This window comes from Pelodiscus sinensis, chromosome 19 (assembly GCF_052426305.1).
Source record: "Pelodiscus sinensis isolate ZL-2025 chromosome 19, ASM5242630v1, whole genome shotgun sequence".
In the NCBI taxonomy this organism is placed as follows: domain Eukaryota; kingdom Metazoa; phylum Chordata; order Testudines; family Trionychidae; genus Pelodiscus; species Pelodiscus sinensis.
Genome location: NC_143070.1, coordinates 29,377,748 through 29,391,500, shown reverse-complemented (window position 1 = coordinate 29,391,500; position 13,753 = coordinate 29,377,748). Strand labels below are relative to the sequence as shown.

The 13,753-nt window shown below is 54.2% G+C and overlaps 3 non-coding genes across 3 annotated transcripts; 2 read left to right on the top strand and 1 right to left on the bottom strand.

The window, feature by feature from the left end:
- The first annotated feature begins 1,324 nt into the window (after nt 1–1,324).
- TRNAL-UAA (transfer RNA leucine (anticodon UAA)) lies at nt 1,325–1,433 on the top strand. The gene is made up of 2 exons: nt 1,325–1,362; nt 1,388–1,433. It is a non-coding gene; the product is annotated as a tRNA-Leu (tRNA).
- A 2,457-nt stretch (nt 1,434–3,890) lies between these two features.
- TRNAM-CAU (transfer RNA methionine (anticodon CAU)) lies at nt 3,891–3,964 on the bottom strand. The gene has a single exon. It is a non-coding gene; the product is annotated as a tRNA-Met (tRNA).
- Nucleotides 3,965–7,437: 3,473 nt separating this feature from the next.
- On the top strand, nt 7,438–7,510 carry TRNAF-GAA (transfer RNA phenylalanine (anticodon GAA)). The gene has a single exon. It is a non-coding gene; the product is annotated as a tRNA-Phe (tRNA).
- The last annotated feature ends 6,243 nt before the right edge of the window (nt 7,511–13,753 follow it).

Genomic DNA, 13,753 nt, shown 5'->3' with positions numbered 1-13,753 from the left:
GTTCAGGATGGGGGCAGAGGGTTTGGTTTACATGGGGTACCAGTGGGTTGAGGGAAGGGAGGGGCTGGGGTGCCAGAGGCAGGCTCTGGCTGGGAGACTTACCTGGCTCACTCCCGCCTCTCAGCCCAGCACATTTCTCAGGCAGCTACTTCCCTGCCCCCACACAGGCTCTCAACCTCCGTTAGCCAATAAGATGAGGGGCTGCGAAAGGCCCTTGTGATGTCACTGACACACCCACCCCTGCCCGCCAGGGCTAATGTCCTGCCCCAGGCAGCCCCTTTGCATGGCTGAGCTGCTCCCAGGGGTGAAAGTGACACATTTCTTACAGGGACTGTTCTATTGGGCACCACCCCTTGGGCAGGGGAAGGCTCAAGGCAGGAAGTTGGGGGAGGGGTTGTGATAGGACAGTACCTGTAAGAAATTAAAGTGTGGAGTGGAGTGTGGGAGGCTCAAGGTAGGTACTTGGGGAGCGTGTCAGTGTGGGGTGGGGCTCAGGGCAGGGGTGAGGATGTGGGAATCAGGGCACAGGATTAGGGATGTGGGGGGGCTTGGGGCTGGGACTGTGGGTGTGTGTTGAGGGGATCAATGGGACTAGATTCCCAGCTCCCTCTGCTCTGGGCTCCCTGAGGCCCTTTAACACACAAGAGCTTTCTCTGCAGTGCACTGAGGAGAGGAACCCCTGAGCCAGTGATGCCGCTTTGCCCAGGTTGGCAGGGACAGGAAGCAGGCCGGGTGCCCAGTAACCCCAGACAGATGTGCACATCTTCATGCGAGCAGCAGCTGTTGTGGGGCTCTAGAAATCTCCCCCTAGATCTAATTCCCCACGTGCCAGGCACCAGTCAAAGCCAGGGCTCCGGGGTCTCAAGCAGAACAGTGCGGGGGGCGGATACGTGTCTATTTGAGGCAGGTTTCACACTCCCACGTCCCAGACACGTACTGTGGCACAAAGACCAACGGTCCCTGCACAAAGTGTGTCCCAGAGATAAGCGTTAGCCCCGGGAACAAGCATCGCCCTGCAGAAGAGACACCCCTGGTCTGGAGCCAACAAGCCCAGGAGACACCCAGCTCAGGATCCCCAGGCACTGACACAGACACCCTGGCACAGGAGAATCCCAAGCCTCAGTTCTGCCGGCCAGAGTTTTCTCCTCTTCTCTTTCTTGTCAGCTCCCTGCAAAACACCTCACAACAGTAGATGAGGGTGAGTGGGGATAAACCCAGCTGGGCTGTAGAGCGGCTGTTAGATGGGGAAAGAGAGGTGCTCCCGCCGCCTCCCCGAGCAACTCTCACATGTAAGAAAACTGCCATTGGAAACATCTGCATGTGTGTCAGGATGGCCGAGTGGTCTAAGGCGCCAGACTCAAGGACCTGTCTTTCCCTTAATTGGGTGTTCTGGTCTCCAAATGGAGGCGTGGGTTCAAATCCCACTCCTGACACATCCTCGTTTCTTAAATCATCTCTTTTATGTCTAGAGAGGTGACCTCATTTCCCCATTTCTCCTGACATTGTAGGAGCCCTTGCTCCTCCCACATGCTCATGAAAGCATTTCTCTTAGGCTGCATCTACACAGCAGCGTTCCTTGGGCATAACGGCCATTATACTGCAATAACAATGGGAGCGTCTACACAGCAATTCCATTATTCTGACGTCTGTAACACACCATCCAGACCAGTGGTCTGAGGAGCCAGGAGGTTTCCAGGCTGCAGACAGCCAAGCCCACAGGCAAAGACAAAGCAAAGTCCCAGCCACTTCCTGCTCAGCCCAGTGGGGTCTCTGTGTGGCCCCCAGACCTTTTGTTTGCCATTCCCCAGGTGCAGGGGCCCAGATTCAGCAACACTCACAGGCCCCACAGGAGGAGGCTGGTTTCCTGCTTCACCCCACGGCCCAGCAATGAGCCCACAGACTCCCCCTGTGCTCTGGAAGCCAGGTTAGTCATGTGAATTGGGTGGGGGCAGGTAACATCAGGCCTGGGCACTGGGATTATTTACCAGTTTCCCTGGGGGCCCTGCTGTTTTCACAGCACAAATATCTTTCCCATCACCCCTGAGTCGTCCCTTTCCCAAGCTGAGAAGAAGAAGTTCCATGAACTCCTGGGAGCTGCTGTTCCAAAGAAGAGGCATTTCCCGTGGAAAAGATGGCCAAGACCTACACAGAACCCCAGAAAATACCAATGGACACTGGGCACTTGTAAAGCTCCCTCTCGGGCAGCGCTACGGAATGGATCCGGCTGGCCATCGGGCTGACTAACGCCATCAACAGATGAGTCCCAGTGAAACTTCTCAGCCCAAGTGCAGAGACTGTGGAGTCTCCCGCTCCCAGCCCAGGGCAGTGCCCTGAGGAGGCGGGTCCCGAGCAGCAGAGACCTTTAAAGGGAACGGAGACGTAAGGTCAGAAGAAAGGAGAACAAGTCACCTCTTCCCAGGTGAGATGTGGTAGGAAACTACCAGATCCGGTGCAAGCCGAGCTCCAAGGGCTGGTTCCTGCCCTGGTGGCTCCTTGCAGGGCCTGGCTTGAGAAGGGCCAAGGAGCCATGTGTGGCCAGGAGAAAGGGTGCAGAGGGAAGGTGGATGCAGGAGCAGGATGGGGGAGCAGGAAGAAGGGAGGGTGTCAAAGGAAGCTGGGGGTGCTGGGTGGGAAGAAAGTGAGGGGAACAGGGTGCCTGGGGTCTGGGTATGATGTTATGTGTCGTTGTGTCCCCTTACAGCAAAGGCAACAACCACACTGCCCCGAAGGTGAACAGCCACAGTCATGGCACTTCCTGGGTGGGCCCTGGACTGTGTGGCAGCAACCACCTGGTCCCAGGCAAGGCACCACTGAGAAGTCTCAGCCCCAGCCCTGCCTCCTCCAATCTCAGCCTAAGCTTCTGAGCTGTCTCCCATATGCTCCTGCCTTGTGGGCTCCAAGGGGAACTGCAATAAGAGAAGACCCTGTGTTTCTGAACCAGGGACCTTTTGCGTGTTAAGCAAACGTGATAACCACTACACCACAGAAACACCCATAAAAATGTTTTCTGCTACTGCACTTAAGCTTGGGCAAATATTCGGTTGCTAACCCTTTGGCCAACAGAGATTGCTGCAGGGCAAAGGAATTCTCTGTTGTCTATTTTGTACCCTCAAGAAGGGACCAAACTGAAGGAGGCCGAGCCCCCACCTGGGGACTCCAACCTAAACCCTGAGACCAAGGGGTTTACAAGCCAGAGAATCAAAGTTTGCTGCATTTCGCCCTCCCCCAAACCTGCAGAACCTCAAAGGTAACTTTACAGCCCCAGGTGATGGGGGAGATGTGCATGTTAGAGCCCACTGAGCTGTAGCCTTCTGTGCCCAGGGAGCCAGACACCACCAGGGTGAGAAGGCAGGAGGGAAATGGGGAATGGCCAAAATTTGTGAGACAATGGTGTTGTCTGAGACCACACAGTTGAACAGTTTAGAGGTGGGTCTGAGAAGGGCACCGTGGCTTAGCTGGCTAAAGCACTTGCCTAATAAACAGCCTTGGCTCACATTTACTGATGCCCTTCTGGGACACAGAAGAGGCCTCCCCTGGCCACCCATGGAACTGCTGGTTCAGGAAAAGGCTGATTGGGGAGAAGAAGGAAACCACAAGCCCCAAGAGGTTTCACCCCCCCTCTCTTGAAAAGCTCCTCATGCCCACAGACCCTGACTCTCCATGGCTGCAGAGGTTGCACCCTCATGCCCCTGAGGAAATCATAAGGATGTGTGGGCCTGGCTTTCCTGTCTCTGCAAGTGCAGTCAGAGCCCTGCCTGCCAGTGCCAGCAGCCTCTGCACCTGCTCCAGGCTTGTGGTTTCCTTCTTTCCAATGTTCCTCCCCAATCAGCCTTTTCCTGAACCAGCAGTTCCATGGGTGGCCAGGGGAGGCCTCTTCTGTGTCCTAGAAAAGGCACCACTGGGACTTGAACCCAGGATTTCCTGTTTATGAGGCAGGTGCTTTAGCCAACTAAGCCATGGTGCCCTCCTCCAAAGTCTCTTTAAAATGGCTCTTTATGTTTCCACACAACACTTTTGACTTCCAAAGTGCAGCCGTTCCCCACTTCCCTCCAGCCATCGAGCCCAGGCGGTGTCTGGCCCCCTGGGCACAGAAAGCTACAGCTCAGTGGGCAGGGGGCTTTGGCTTCCTTGCTCATGGGATGCTGTTGCAGGAAGGGCTGCTCAGCAGGGACGGGGTTCACCTGTTGAGGAAGGGAAGAGTATTTGGGTGCCGACTGGCTAACCTAGTGAGGAGGCTTTAAACTAGGTTTGATGGGGGCAGGTGCCCAAAGCCCACAGGAAAGTGAACAACATGGACACTTGGGAGATGGGCCAGAAATGGGAGAGAGCAGGGGTTGTAACAGCAGAGATAAAGGAGGGACGTGGGACCACTGGGAAGCAAAATCTAATCTGTGTCTTAGATGCTCGTATAGACACACAGGACTATGGGTAATAAGCAGGAAGTTGGTATCACAGGGACTTGGTGGGATAATACACGACTGGAATATTGGCACAGAAGGGTACAGCTTGCTAGGGAAGGATTGGCAGGGAAAAGGGAGGAGGAGTTTCCTTAGATATGAAACATGCGAACACTTGGCCTGAGGTGGAGATAGACACAGGAGTGGACTTGTCAGGAGTCTCTGGGTGAGGTTAAAGGGGTAAAACCCCAGGGTGATGTCACACTAGGCGTCTATTCCAGACACCTCCCCAGGCAGAAGAGGTGCATGAGGCTTTTTAGACAATTAACAAAAACATCCAAAGCGCAGCTGGTTTCACTCACACTCAACCTCACCCACAGCTGGGAGGCAGTTTGCAGGGAGCTGAAAAGAAACAGAAGAGGGGAAACTGGAGCCTGGCAGAACCAAGTCTTGGGATTCTTCTGTGTCCAGATGTGCTAAGCAGCTGGCAGCCAAGCTCCCAAGTGCTGGTCTGTTCCTGCCCTCCCCAGGCAGGCGAATCCCCTCTTCTGGGTGTTACAGGCTGGACTTTGCCTGCCTGACTTTTAGCCAGGGAACTGCTCCCTGTGAGGCAAACAGGAAACCCCCCGCACTGCAGAAACCAACCCATTGCCTTATGGGAAGAGAAGGAGCCCTTGGAAACAGCCCCTGGCTGGCTCTGCCTGTGGAAAAGAAAGAGCAAATCTTTACCACTGGAGAATGCAGGTATCGATCCCACTGCCTCTCACATGTGAAGTGAGCACTCAAAGCCCACGTTCTCCAACTGCAGCTCAGTGCTCATCCCTTATTTTCATTGTCGGGGCTCAGTGGCCCCCTCCCTCTTCCTACCTGCTCTCCCAAAGCAGACAGACCTGGCTCCCCTTTCCTTTCCCCCAGCAATTGCCATGCTGCAAAGCAGAGAGTCATAGAACCGTAGAGCTGGAAGAGACCTCAGAAGTCCATCAAGTCCAGCCCCCTGCTCTAGAGAGTGGAGATATCGAGTTCAGCACTCTCTGTGGTGCAATAGAAAACATGTTGGACTTTTAAGCTGCAATAGTTAATGTGAACCCAGCAAGACATTTGAAGACTGTAGGTTCAAGTTCCATGAGTGTCACTTTAGCTGCTTTCTCATTTCCAGGGCACCTTTTACGGACCAGCCAATCCTTAGGCTGACACCGGGGTGGAATGAGTCCGGACAGTTCCCAGCAGACCCCAGTGAGGGCGGAGGGAAGGGCTGGTTCTTGGGGTTGGGGCTGGGGGTTGTTCTGAAAGGCTGCAGGTGCCGTTAGACTGTTTTGTCCCTCCCTGTCTCTACTAGTGCTGAGCAACACTCAGGCTGTGTCTGCCCTACACTGCTCTTCTGGAAAAAGCTACGCAAATTTCAAAACCTAATTTCTGCAGCTTTTTCTGCTGCTTTTTTTGGAAGAGGCTTTTCTGACATTTGGCCTGTTACACTGGGCAAGTCACACAAGGGAGGCAGCAGGCAGAGCCGGCCCAATGCACCAGCCTTCCAGGGCAGGGGAGGCCAAGCCACAAGCCTCCAGCAGCTGCCTGGCCTGACTCATCTCCCTTCCCCAGGCTGGCACCAAGGAGCATTTTCAGCTGATGTCACCCCACTCTGTCACGTGGGAGTTGGGCTCATCCCAGGCACAGACTGGTCAGCAGCAGCTGCACATACCTGGGCACTCAGGGGAGCAGCAATAAGAGCAGACCCTGTGTTTCTGCCTGACTTTGAACCACGGACCTTTTGCGTGTTAGGCAAATGTGATAACCCCTACACCACAGAAACACACTTTAGTGATAATGGAACTTGTCTGACTGTTCTGTTCCTGGCTCTTTCTAACACCCTGCTCTGTGGGGGAGGGGAATGCACCTTGTGAACACTCCACCTCTTGTTCTCAGGGACGCCACTAACCCGAGCTGCCAGCTCCTCATTTCCTCACCAGCCCCTTGAGATTTGTAGCTCAAAGCTGGAGCTGCTGTGGCAGGAGGTGAAGCTACAGAAGCTGATGGGGGACAATCAGCGGGGGGAGGGTTATTTTTTCTCCTCTGTGGGCTGATGTGGCTAGAACTGAGGAGAAGAAAATCCTCTTCCCTTCTCCTCAGAAGATGGAAATTGCAGTTTGTTCTCTATCTGGTTCTACTGGAGCTGGACCCCAGGACTAGACTTTTTCTTTCTAAAACCCTGGTGAAAACTGAGAGTAAATTGTTTGTGGACTGAGAATGTGAGTTAAAGAAGGGCGTCACCCAGCATGGGGCTTGAATCCATGATCCTGAGATTAAGAGCTTTATGTTGTTTTGTTAACTGAGCTACCCAGACTGGCTACACCAAGTCTTTTCATGCCCCTATGACAGGGTAGCAGGAGCCAAGTGCTCTCAACTTCCTGACTTGGCTCTTTCTTGCCTCCAGTGGGGGGTTATGATCTGTGGGGAGGTTTGAGCTCAAATTCCCCTCCTGACACACCCACTTTTTTCCCCACAAGGAACGGCCCCATTTCCATCTCTCCAGTGACAGGAGAAGGGGCCGGTTTCAGGATTTCTTGCGCAAGAACCTCTGAGTGTAGACCTAGTCCTGCAGTCAGAGTTCGAAGGCTGTACCAAGTGGCCAGGAATGACATCCCTTGTTTCAGTATTTTTTCTTCTATACAATTATCAAGCTATATTTAGCTAAGCTGTTTGTGAGTAACTGGCGGGTACCACAGTAGCCCACATCCGCACAAGTGCAAACGACCTCACTAGTGGCGCACATTATGAAACTCACTCCACCCATGGATGGAAAATCTCAGAGGGAACACGGCCCCCCGCCCATCTTCTTCCCTGCATTGGCAGCCACAGTCCCTTTCAGCCACTGGGACACCCCGGGAAGAAAGGCAGGAATGGGCCCAAGTGCAAGTCGGGCTGAGGGGGGCAGGCAAAACTCAACTTGCCTTGCAGGTCCACTGGCAGCAGCATCTCGCTTGTATTCTGCTGAGAGAAAAATATGCCTGAGAGAAACATGGGCCTCAGAAAGCTTGCAGCAGGTGCCAAAGTAGCTCAGTTGGGAGAGCGTTAGACTGAAGATCTAAAGGTCCTTGGTTCAATCCCGGGCTTTGGCAGAAGCCTTAGTCAATGCGGCTTAGTCTCTTTTGGCATCTCTCCATCTCTGGCAGGCCAATATCTGCAGTCAGAGTTCAAAGGCTGTATCAAGAGGCCGGGAACGACATAATAAAGTTGATGATATTTCAGGGTTAGAAGTGGGAGAGGGGATTTCATGTCACCTCAGAGATTGTTGACACAGTAGAACAGGGCTCTTGGCTTCAGCTGCTCCCAGCCTTGCGTCTCTGTTTTTAATTCCATGCCCCCAGAAATGAACAGTAACAGAGCCTGCCTCGGACTAAATCTGAGGCTTCCCCATACTGAGGACACACTATTTCTATTTTCTTAGACTGGAAGTTATTATGTTGATTTAAGCAATTTCAATATAGTTTCCAAGCATACACATGCCCTTACAGTCCTGGTCTTCACAACATCCTCTGGCAAGGAGTTCCACAGGTTGACTGTGCGTTGTGTGAAGAAATACTTCCTTTTGTTTGTTTTCAACCTGCTAATATCATGGCGCATCCTTAGTTCTTCTATTATGGGAACAAGAAAAATACCTTTGCTTATTTACAATCTCAAAACAGCCATGATGTATAGACCTCTATTTTATTTCCACTCTGTCTCCATCTTTCTAAGATGAAAAGTCCCAATCTCTCTTCATGTGGCAGCTGATCCAAACCTTTCATCATTTTTGTTGTGCTTTTCTGAAGTTTCCAATGCCAAGGTATGGATTTGGGGGGGGGGGGGGGGAGGGTAAGGCAACCACATTTCCAGTCAGTGCTCAAGTTGTGGGCACAGCATGGATTTACAGAGATGTAATATGATAGTCACTGTCTTATTGTCAAGGCCTTTTAAAATAATTTCTAATATCCCATTTGTGGCTCTACATGGAGTGGATGTTTTCAGAGATCTCTCCGACTGTGACTTGTTGTAGGCAGATTTGTTTCCATTTAGTATGTGTGTTACTAATTGTTTATACTAATTATACGGGTTAATTGCCAGACTCAGAGCTCACAGCAATTTTTCATGAAAAGTTGCTTTCCCCTCCCCATCATGGTGCTGGAAAAAGAGCTAGTAACAGAATAGTTAGCCAAGCTTAAGCACTTTCACAGCTTTCTGTGGTGTAGTGGGTATGATGTTTGCCTAACATGCAAAAGGTCCTTGGTTCACAGCCAGGTGGAAACAGAGTGTCTGCTTCCATTGCAGCTCCCCTTGGTGACCAGGAAAGCGCAACTCCTGCTGCCCAACCTGTGCCTGGGAGGCTAGGTATGGGGTCAGCTCTTCCTGCTGGCCCAAGGAGGAAGCAAGGCAGGAATGGAAGCCAAGCTGAGGGAGGCAGACCACAAGCTCTGGGATTCAGTGGTTGAGGAGAGTCTCCCCTCCCTGCTGCCCCTTGTTCTGCCAAATCCTGTGGGGTGGGTCTGGCTGTGGGGAGGCAGAGTCCTGTGTCTGTCTCAGGGTGTCCCAGGGATGCTCCTTGCTGCCCAGGAGAAGAAGGGGGCTCTGGGTGGAAGGAAACAAGCAAAGCTGGTCCCAGTGGGCATGAGCTGGTGCTCCAGCTGAGGGAGTGGTGGCTGGTGCAGGTCCCATGGGGTAAGGAACAGCCCTTAGCCCCGGGGAGTCCTGCAAGCTGAGCTCAAATCTCATTGGGCCCTGCCACTGTTTGGCTGCAGAACCCTCCCACTCCCACTGCTTTGTTTTCCTTCCCCTTAGGTTCATGAGACCGTTTCTTACCTCACGCTGGGTGTCTGCTGCTCAGTGGGTGGCTGGGATGTGCTGGGACCCTGGACTTGCAGGATGCTGAGGTTTCATGTTTCTTGCTGCTGCCCCTGATGCCCTCTTGTTTGGTCCCAGCAGGTGCCAGGCTCTGCCTCTTGCCCCCGTGGTGCTCAAGGGAATGCGCATCAGGCCAGGCTGACTGGCCAAGGAACAGCAGGAGCCCTGTCCCAGGAGGGGAAGGAGGGGCCAGTGTGTGTGAGGGCGTCGCCCAGACAGGCAGCCCCAGGCTGGGAGGACAGAGCTGCCCCACATCTCTAGCACTCCTGAGGCCGAGCGGGTCCCAGCACAGACACAAGAGCAGCAGCCTTGGCCAATGGCCCCAGGTTTGCAGGGACCGTCCCTGGCTCCCTGCTCAGACTGGCCAGGGGGGCACGTTGGTGCCAACAAATTGCTCATGTGGCGCCATGTTCCAGCCAGGCCGACAGGGAGCGTTTCTTTTGGTGCCACCTGATGCCCACAAATGTGGCCCTTGTACCCACCCCCCTGCTTTTCCCCTGGCCCCCGTGGGGCTGGCAGGAAAGAGGCCCAGGGCCAGGCAGGAACCAGGGGAAAGCAGGAGGCAGGAAGAGCCTCAGACTGGAGCCCAGATCCCCTTTCCTCCTCTGGGCACCTTGAGCACGGGGGGGCTGGTGCTGACAGCTCCAAGGGAAGGCTCAGAAGCCACAGAGCAACCGAGGCAGGGCAAGAGGGGGGCAGGCCAGGCCTACGTATGGATGCAGAGCCCTCTGGCTGCCAAACGCTGAGCGAAGGCCCCACCCACCAGATAGCGGGCGGCTGCTGACGCTCTGAGACCAGTGTGAGAAGGAGGCAGGAAAGCAGGTCCAGGCCCCCTGCTCCCACAGACCCAGCCTGCTGGGGGGAGGCTCTGGCCACCTCCTTCCCTCCCCTCTCTCTCAGCTCCCTTCTCCTGGGGGCTGAAAGGGACTCGGATGCCGGGCCCAGCCCCCTTCCTCAGGGGGAGGAGAAGATGTCGGTGTCTTGCCCCCATTGTCACCACTCCACTGATGACTCCAATTCTTGCTGCCTGCAGTGCCCAGGTGAAAGAGGGTCTCTGTCCTCCCACCCTGCTTGAGCTGGTTGCTGGGTTTCTCCTCCTGCTCAGCTGGCTGGCTCCAAGGAGCTCACATGAGACTAGTCAAATGTGCCCCCATCAGCACCTCACCCTGAGCCACAGCCCTTGTGCCAGCGCTGGGTGGGCATTAGCCAAGGAAGCAGCAACTCTCAGGAAGGGCTGGGAGGAACAGGGGCCAGTCACACAAACATGATTTGTCAGGCCCAGCTGTGGCCAAAAAGGGTGAAATGATCATTAAATAAAGGGGAACCTTAGAAAGGATTACCTATTAACACCTGGCAAAGGCTGGGATTGAACCAGGGACCTTCAGAGCTTCAGTTTAACACTCTCCCAAGTGAGCTACTTTAGCTAACACATTTCGCCTGTAATTCTCCTCAGAAGATGGAAATTGCAGTTGGTTCTCTCTCTGGTTCTACTAAAGCTGGACCCAGGGCTAGACTTTTTCTTTCTAAAACACTGGTGAAACGGAAAGCCAATTGCTTGCAGGTTGAGAAAGTGAGTTAAAGAAGGGCACCGCCCAGCATGGGGCTTGAACCCACAACCCTGAAATTAAGAGTCTCATGTGCTTCCAACTGAACTAGCCAGGCTGTGTGGGAAAAGTTTCCTAATATCCCATCACAGCATAACAGGAGCCAAGTGTTCTCCACTGCCTGACTCAAGGCTCTTTCTTGCCCCTAATGTGGGGTTCTGGTCTGTGGAGAGGTTTGAACTCGAACCCCACTCCCGACACACTCACTTCTTTCCCCACAAGGAACGGCCCCATTTCCATCTCTCCAGGGACAGGAGAGCCTGTTCTCTGAAAAATGTTTAATTTTCTGCAGGAACGAGTGGGATCTATGCGCCCTGTTCCCCAGTGACAAGTGTGTGTCCTCTCCCCCCTTTCCACAGACACAGCAGGCCAGGGGGCTATGAGCCTCCAGAGGCCCCTTCCTACTTGGCCTCCCACAAAGCTGGGGGGAAAAGCTGCTAGACCCCAGCCCTCCTGGGCCAAGCCATGGCAGAGGTAGCAGGATTCACTCCCATCTTCTCCTGCCTGTGCCCTGGTGCTGAGGGGCCGGCCCCTTTCCTGCTGCCCCAACTCTTATTCCCACAATGCATTTCGTGCAGGGGCCATTGGTCTTTCTGCCAAGGTGCGTGGCTGGGAGCCAGGACTCAGGACCCTTCCCCCAATCTCCCCTCTGACCTGCTCACATTGTCTGGCTGCCTCCAGCACGGGCTGAGCTCAGGGGCCAGTTGGGTGACCTGCCCTGCAGCTGTGATGGCATCAGGCCCTTCCCGCCCGCCTGCTCAGTCTGGAGATGGAGCTTCAGTGGCCTCAGACACCCAGCAAGAGGAACAAAACTCTCTTTATTGAACCTCAGGGCATGGAAGCTGAAGCACCAGGACCTTGTAACAACCAGCTGAGTCTTAGTAGGTCTCACTGAAATTTGAACTCAGATTGCAGGATTTAGAGTCCTGAGTGCTGCCCTTACACCATGGGACCTGTGGTGGGAAAGTGCAGTGGGCACCTCTGACTCTCAGCTCTCAGGCTGGCCTCTGCTCTCCTGGCTCCCTCCAGCTGCTTCATCTCCCAGGACTCCCTGTAAGAAATGTGTCACTTTCACCCCTGGGAGCAGCTCAGCCAGGCAAAGGGGCTGCCTGGGGCAGGACATTAGCCCTGGAGGGCAGGGGTGGGTGTGGCAGTGACATCACAAGGGCCTTTCGCAGCCCCTCAGCTTATTGGCTAAAGGAGGTTGGGAGGTGATGACCTCACAGAGGGTACGTCCAGACTACATGCCTCCGTCGACGGAGGCATGTAGATTAGCCAGATAGGCAGAGGGAAATGAAGCCGCAATTAAAATAATCGCGGCTTCATTTAAATTTAAATGGCTGCCCCGCTCTGCCGATCAGCTGTTTGTCGGCAGATCGGGGCAGTCTGGACGTTCCCCTGTCGCCAGAAAACCCTTTTGTCGACCGCCCCGTTATGCCTCGTGGGATGAGGCATAACGGGGCGGTCGACAAAAGGGTTTTCTGGCGACAGGGGAACGTCCAGACTGCCCCGATCTGCCGACAAACAGCGGATCGGCAGAGCGGGGCAGCCATTTAAATTTAAATGAAGCCGCGATTATTTTAATCGCGGCTTCATTTCCCTCTGCCGATCTGGCTAATCTACATGCCTCCGTCGACGGAGGCATGTAGTCTGGACGTACCCTGAGAGTCCATGACAATGGCCAGGTGGGACAGGCTGCAGGGCAGGGGCCATCTCAGAGCCCCCCCCCCCCCCCCATGGCTTTGCTGCAGGGAGTCTCCTTGAGATCTGCCCTTGAGGCCTTTTCGGAGCCTTCTCCTTTCCCACGACTAACTGACCTAGATGACAGACGTCGCTGTGGAGAAGGGAAGAGCCTCCAAGAAGGCCTCAGTGAAAGCGGCAGGGGAATTAGCTCAAGTGGTAGAGCGCTTACTTAGCATGCAAGAGGCAGTGGGATTGATGCCCACATTCTCCAACTGTGGCTCAGCTCTTATCCCTTATTTTCACTGTCAGGGGCTCAGTGGCCCCCTCCCTCTTCCTACCTGCCCTCCCAAAAGAGACAGACCTGGCTCCCCTTTCTTTCCCCCCAGCAATTGCCAAGCTGCAAAGCAGAGAGTGGAGATATCAGGCTCTGTGGTGCAATGGAAAGCATGTTGGACTTTTAAGCTGCAACAAAATACAGGACTATGTAGCACTTTAAAGACTAACAAGATGGTTTATTAGATGATGAGCTTTCGTGGGCCAGACCCACTTCCTCAGATCAAATCGTGGAAGAAAATTGTCACAACCATATATATCAAAGGATACAATTAAAAAACCGAACACATATGAAAAGGACAAATCAAATTTCAGAACAGAACGGGGATACCGGGTGAATCCTCTGCTCTGGTGGGAGCAGCAGCAGGGTGAGTGAGTGCCCGGGGCAGGGGCTCCCCATTCTCCCTGGGACAGAGGCCCCTGTGGAGGCCCTGTGGGGGGAGGGTGGGGCAGGCTGTGCTGGAAGAGGCTGGGGGTGGGTGGCTGAGTGACGTGAGGATTGAAGAACAGGACCCAGAAGCCTGATGCTGAAAGTCCCCCTCAGTCTGGAGTTTCACACCCTGACTGATCAGAATAACGTGACCTCCAGTGAGATACAGCCCCACAGCCCAGCCTAGGGATGGCTCAGCCAGTGGGTTAGAAGCACCGGGACACAGAGAGACTCAGGAGCTGCTCAGCGACAAGCACTGGCAAGAAGCAGAACAATTCCCTGAGCAGTCGATTGGTTCTGGCTCATTTGCTGGGACTTAAGGAGAACAACAAAGTCCTGAGTCTCTTTCCTGTGACTGGCCCCTGCTCAGCCAATCAGAACTGGGACTAGAACTGGAAGGCTGTGTCTGCACTGGTGGGCTGTGTCTACACTGG